This window comes from Dipteris shenzhenensis, chromosome 13 (assembly GCF_047967505.1).
Source record: "Dipteris shenzhenensis isolate YYH24624 ecotype China chromosome 13, Dip_SZ_1.0, whole genome shotgun sequence".
NCBI lineage: Eukaryota > Viridiplantae > Streptophyta > Polypodiopsida > Gleicheniales > Dipteridaceae > Dipteris > Dipteris shenzhenensis.
In genome coordinates, this window is record NC_141608.1 from 29,034,651 (window position 1) to 29,041,811 (window position 7,161).

Sequence of the window (7,161 nt, forward strand, 5' to 3'; positions counted from 1 at the left end):
TGCCTCAGTCCATCACTCGTTTCCTGGATGTATCCGTGGGCATATTCCTGGATTCATCTAGAAGCACATAGTACAACAAAATATCAAGGAAGACCCAGTCTATATATCTAGATGAATCCAGAAACATGCCCAAACTCATCCTTTAAAAACACAACATATAGGGCAGCTTCAATCCCATGTCATTCATAATGTTGAAACCATAAGCTTCATCACGCATAGCAGGGACTAGCTGCTACTACATCCCCACTGACGTCATCAACACCCAACAGTGGGTGTAGACCATCGTATAAACATATGCTCTCAAATATATACAAATCCACACACCCACACACAGTTGAGCATCCATTTATACAAAGGTCTTTGTACTGACTTTCTGTCGGCACTCCGGAGGTGAAGGGCAGTGACAAAGGAAGACCCAGTCTACTCTAAGGGTGTCTAAGGACTAAGAGTGTGCATATGAGCATGTGTGTGGGCGAGCATAGCCAAAAGGCCTTGTACAAAACGTTTGTAGAGGACCTTGTGGAGGTAGTACAAGGCAAAAGAGTATGTCTGTTGAGTGTGGCTGAATTTAGGTCCAATCCCACCTCACAAAGAAGATGCTGTTGTGTCTCCGTATCTCAGCAATATATGCTCCCATGGCTATCATATGTCCCCTCTGTGCAAGGAAAGAGCATATGGTCGTTTGACCCATGAAGAGCTGGGGAAACGTCTACATGAGAGCCTGCTTCAGTTTCCACTACTCTCTGCTGGAAGTTCATGTATAATTGGTATGTAGGGGAGGTATATATCCGTGCAGATGTCAGCCGCCATCTGGTCACATCTGAAACGATGAGATCTGTGGTTCAGATGGTGGCTACTGTAGGGCTGTGCTCCAAGAGGTAGGAAGGCTGGGTACGCTTCCCACTGGTCGGAAAGGTCTCTTAGGATATCTGCTCTCATAGCGAGTCTCATGTGATGCAGAGCATGCTCCCATGAGATATGTAAGAGAAAGGCCTCCACCCCTTGTGAATCTTCAGGTGGATCTGAAGTAGCATGTCTGCTCCCCACTGGTCAAACCAAAGAAGTAACAGTGAAGCCTTAGATTCTAACTTGTCAGCCTTGTTTTGTCTAGTTAATAATAATCATTACAAGTACATACCCCCTCCTGGAACTGATGTATACGGTATGCATCTGTTACTACGATCTCTCGCTTTTCAATCTTGGACAAAGTTTTTGTGAATGTGTGGCAATCAGCGCACATTCGAAGATTCTTTGCTACTCGAATAGTTGTGCCTCCGGTTGTAGCAATAAGCCCAAAAGCTATAGCTAATTTTTCACAATGTCCACACAAAATATCTACCTTGCTATCATCGGGCATTGTATCAAGGACTAAATCCAAACGTGGCTCATACCCATTGTCCTTCATTTCCATGCTGATAACCTTTAACTTTGTATATATATCTTCATTTTGAGGGTGAACTTTGTCTCCAACCTTGAATACATGCACTTGATTATTGATTTCAATGAAGGCCTTAGCTGGCTTCTTCCAACCATTTGCAGATCTTCTCATCTCTTCTACATTTTTCACATCCTTTTGCATGCCAGCATGCGCATAGATATTTGACATAAGCACATATCCCGCAGGGTTTCCAAGATAGGCAACACGATCAAAGGATCGTCTTCCTAACTCCACATTCTTGTGTCTTCTGCAGGAGCTGAGCAAAGAGGTCCACCCAACAATATTATATCCAAACGAAATAGATTCAAGCAAGTCCTCAGCCTCATTCAAGTGTCCTGCATGACCCAAAAGTTCGACCATGGAATTAAAGTGTTCAAGTGTTGGTGTTATGCCATGACCCTCTCTCATTGACTTGAAGTGCAGACATCCTTCATCTACTAAGCCCACACGACTGCATGCAGAAAGAAGAGACAAGAACGTTACATCATCTGGCTTCAAGCCTGCCTCCTGCATGCCCTTAAAATGATGCAAGGCCAACGGGTAATCCCCGTGCTGACCAAAACCTGCAATAACTGCACTCCATGTCACAACATCTCTTCTAGGCAAATTTCTGAACACAACGCTTGCATCCTCAAGACTCCCTAACTTTGCATATGTATCTATCAGGGCACTGCCAATAAACTTATCTGATTCAAAACCGCTTTCAATGATATAGCAGTGAATCTGCCTGCCTTGCTCTAGAGCTGCTGTGCTGGAGCATGCTTTAAGAACACAAGCAAATGTGGTTTGGTCTGCTTTCAAGCCCTCTAGCTGCATTTGATTGAAAAGCTGGAGGGCTTCCTGACCATTCCCATGCTGGGCATATCCTCTTATCAGCGCACTCCATGTTACAACGTTTTTATTGGGCAACTTGTAAAATATCGAATGTGCAACATCAAGACTTCCACTTTTCCCATACATGTCAATGAGGGTACTAGCCACAAACACATCCAATTCAAACCCACTTTCTATAAGGTCAGCATGAATCTGTTTGCCTTCCTTTAGGCCTGCCATGCTGGAACATGCTTTTAGAATGCAAACAAATGTTATTTGGTTTGGCTTCATCCCATCTTTTTGCATTTTCTCAAAAAGCTGGAGAGCTTCCTTTCCAAGCCCTTGCTGGGCATATCCTGTGATCAAAGCGCTCCATGTCACCACATTCCGATTAGGCAACCTGTCAAATATCATGTGTGCATTTTCTAGTCTCCCACATCTTGCATACATGTCAATAAGTGTGCTGCCAACAAAAAGATCTGATTCAAATCCATTTTCAATAATTGCGCAGTGAACCTCACTGCCTTCTTCTAGGGCTGCCATGCTCGAACATGCTTTAAGAAGGCACAGAAATGTGACCCGGTCAGGCTCCATGCCCTCCTTTTGCATTTGCACATAAAGTGGGAGTGCCTTTTGAGCATGCCCAAGTTGCATATGCCCTGAAATCAACACATTCCAAGCCACACAGTCTTTCCTGGGCAATCCATTGAACACAGCTTGTGCATCCTCTAGACTCCCACATTTGGCATACATATCAATGAGAGAGTTGCCAACAAACAAGCCCAACTCAAGTCCATTAATAATAATGTAGGTATGGATCCACCTGCCCTGGCGTAGGGCCAATACATTTGAGCATACTTTCAAGATGCAAATAATTGTGATCCGGTTGGGTTGGATCTGATGATGTTGCATTTGATTGAAAAGGTGAAAAGCCTCAAACCCATTCCCAAGCTTGGCATAACCTGCAATCCACTTATTCCATGTCACCACGTCTCGCTTGTGCAATTTATCGAACACGCCGTGTGCATCCTCAAGGCCCCCGCATTTTACAGACATATCAATAAGATTGCTGCTCGAAACAGCATCTAGGTCAAGCCCTGCATTTATAATATGAGCACGCATTTGCTTTGATTGCTCTAAGGTTGCAATGTCGAATGGTTTCTGAAGTTCAGCAACTACCATTTTGGGTGGTTTCCCGTTTGACTTCTGCACTTGCCGAAAAAGTTTTACAACTTCCTTGTTCGTTCCAATCTTAGAATGTGCAAATGGATCAAGACTGTTTCTCTTATCCACATTTACTGCCTGAACACGTAGCCCGTTTATCACTCCAAAAGAAAAAGCGTTTTCTCCCATTCTGCATGTTAGGAGAAAAGGAAAAGGCAAATGCATTTTTTAAACGAGATAGCGAATGAGAGATGCTTCTTATCCATCATATACATTTTAAGACAAAGCTTAAAATACTAGAAGAGACATTTATGCATAAGCACTGCAAGCCATTTTCAAGTAAAAGTGCTACTTGAAAAGATCGAAACCTCATCCGCAGTATTCATTTGAAACTTCACGATTCTCAAGAGGCTCTGGTGGTTGCCCTGCTCGGTGCTTTACAGTGGCAATCTCTGTCACCGCAAAGGAGGGATCCAACCACCATCAATCAACAAGGCCGCCTTTTCGTGATTGAGAGAAAGCTCACATATCTTGAATTTCTCTTTCAAACAAAGGGTGACCATGTCCACGCAGCGTAATTTGTACCACAAATATCATTTTGGCAGCCACAATCTACAGCCCTTGACGTGTTCTAGATCAGAGCTTGAGTACTAGCTTCGTCCACCCTCAAAGCAGGACGTAAAGCCTCTTCTCAGTCTTAACTCTCTAGCAGGGATGGCTGCTTGCCGTTTTCGGGAGACCCATTGCCCAGAATACGGTCCTCAAGCGGAAAACTAATTTGCTTGTTCAGCATTTGGAATGCATTTTTGTTACAGGTAACAGCTCGTGCAAGGAGAAACGGGGTAAGATTGGTCTTCAGTTCGGTGACACAAATCTATAAACCTACAAGGGTCCTATTTATTGTTGTGGCATGCATGAAGGGAGTATGGGACGCCCTTCAGAAGGTGAGCGTCTCTTATAAAACAAGTGAGTCGTGAGCACTACCTTAGGTTCTACCAACACAAACAATTGTCAAGAATCAAGATGAATTATGCAGCCGCTTGCCAATGCAAAGAGATTTGCAAACTCTACGTGGGCACTAGAGAGAGAGAGTTCTTTATAGAAAAAAGTGTGTGTGTCTCTCTGAGAGAGAGAGAAGTGTGTGTCTCTCTCTGAGAGAGAGAGAGAGAGAGAGAGAACCAAAATAGAAGGGGCCCACTTGGCAACAAACTGTGTGGGACACTTTTTAACAAAACTATTAGTATAGCATTGCCTCGAAGGCAATGCTGGGTAACTTTAACTACAGTTAGGTTATGTTAGTGACTTTAACATAACTAGTTCTTTTAAGTTACAATTAACCTTAAAATGAAAATTACATTCCATTGGTAACCCATTATGTTATGCACTAAGTGGTTTTAAATAAAACTTTCGGGATATTTTTTATACAAAATGGTTTATCCCAAGTCAAGGTCACAATGGATTCTTCTTTTCAAGTCCTTTCAAATGAGTACCTATGTTGTATGGTTCCGAGTTGATCTTAACGATGAAATTTTCTTAACAAGCATCTTGCTTTAAGTATCATTCCCACTGCTCTTACCCTTAAGTAAACCATCAAATTTTCACACTCCAACTTCTTTCTCTTCTTAAAAGTCCTTAAAGTACCTATTTTGAAGGGGTTAAATTTGCAAACATTTTTAACGGCGAGCAGGTAGGATATTTAACTTAACTACATTCAAAAAATGCTAATGGGAATGCACGCTAATGTGGACACTCCGTTAAGAGCCTTAACTAGTGCTCCCTAACTGGTAATGGGAATAGGCCCTTTAAGTATCTTTTTTGGAAGCATTTGTTTTGCCTTTCTCTATCTATGGGGATTGTGCAAGGGCCTTAAATGAATGATATCATAAAAGGATAAAGGGATTTAAAGGTTGTCCTAATCTAAGGGTGAACTTGCCCTTAAATGAATGCTATCATAGAAGGATAACTTGAGAGGGGATTTGAAGATTCTCCTAATCTACGTCTCCTTTTGCATGCCTAGTGAAATTTTCACCTTGTTTTGAGAGGAAAAGAAAATTGCATTAAGAAAAGAGAAAAACATACAAGTAGAAAAAAAAACAACTACAATAGCTCAGACAACATCCCCAGGGATCTGGGACCTTGCAAGCTATAGCACTCTCTAGTAATCGAGAAGTGTAATATCGGAGTGTGTCTAGCATATCACTTTGAAGCACATGCATCAAAGCAAGTTGCACTGATGTTGGCGAGTTGCTTCCATGCCCAATGATACTAGGAACACTTAAGTTACCCCGCACGATCACCCATGGTAACTTAAGTGTTGTCAGTATCATTGGGCATTCCTACATTCCATAGTACTAGCATTAAGGCAAGATTTACACATCTCTAGACAAGGGGAGCATGAAGGGGAGTTGAAAGTTACTGGCACAAACTCATTGGATGAGATTCATGTCTGTCGTATTGGCTTTTGTTTGGCTTGGGTAGGTTGTCAAGAGTGTCGATAACCCAAAAAGTGTGAGTTTGAGGGGCACATCTCATGTTAATCCAATCAAATGGGTAGAAGTTGCTACGATGTCCAGTCATTTGTGAAATCAAATAATGCTCGAACACCATTTTCAAGCCCAAGCATCTAGACGTGTGAATCTTGCCTAACATATTCATTTGGAATATTATTGCATAGTAGAAGTGTAATAAGCCCCCATAAATTCTTATGCATTAGCAAATACATCAATTTTGGCTACCAAGTATGAAAACTAATGCTCGTAAACTTGTCCAAAATGTCATGTGATACCACTAGAGAGGTCTTACCGAGCTTATAATTACTACTCAGCAGTGTCTATCTCCTTTACAAAGAAAACATTGGATCTGTATAAGTGCATGTTATTGTCTAAGAACTCAAAGAAACTCTACTTCTTTGTGTGATAGTAGTACCAAGTTCTTCGTTTCACCTTCTTGACTTTATGCTTGGTAGGTAACCTCACATGATTGGTGGATTCACATGAGGAAGGCATTGTAAAGAAACATTAAATTTACACAACTAAGAGAGTGCCTTAATCTTGTGCTATGTGTTAATTTATCACAACCTTAGAAAATATTAGGCAAATGTTTGCAAGAAAAGGATCCCAATGGAATAGACATCACTGTCATGAGCTCTTCCATCACTGTTTCTGGGGCTAAGAGGAATTAGCACCAAAACTCAAAATTCTACCAAAGAACCTTAACAAGCTAGCAAGTATCTTTAAGTGGAGATAGTTACAACCCTCCATAGAATCATGGATTTACTTTGTAGTTTCTCGTTTGTGACAGAGGAATGAATGAGAACAAGAACCTGAGAGAGAGATGTAGATTGTTGGACTCCTGGGAAACCCGTGGCTTCTAGCTGTCAAAGGTTGCACATGGGCTAGTAGAGAGGGTTGTCATGTTCTTGTTTTAGACTCAAAAGCTCTATTGCGATTGGAGGATTCATGAAATATACTTTTGTGCTCACGGTCGTAATAAAGTTCTTTGCACCCATGCATTGCGGTAGCTTCAAGAGCCTCAAAAACAAATCTAATAGTGCCGCATAGAGCCTTTCCACAACCAAGGATTTATCCACAACCGACAACCTCCAGGATATATTTTTGTGGGAAGTAAACTCATGAATGGAATGGAAGAGGAATAGGGGAGCAATAACTAGTCAACAATACGAATACTTTCAAAAATGGTAGTGAAACATATGCAGAGAATGCCGATTCCAAAAATGAATCTTCAAC

The 7,161-nt window shown here is 41.7% G+C and overlaps 1 pseudogene; it reads right to left on the reverse strand.

Moving 5' to 3' along the window:
- Window positions 1-286: 286 nt before the first annotated feature.
- On the reverse strand, window positions 287-4,227 carry LOC147895261 (putative pentatricopeptide repeat-containing protein At3g15130 pseudogene; annotated as a pseudogene).
- Between the last annotated feature and the right edge of the window lie 2,934 nt (window positions 4,228-7,161).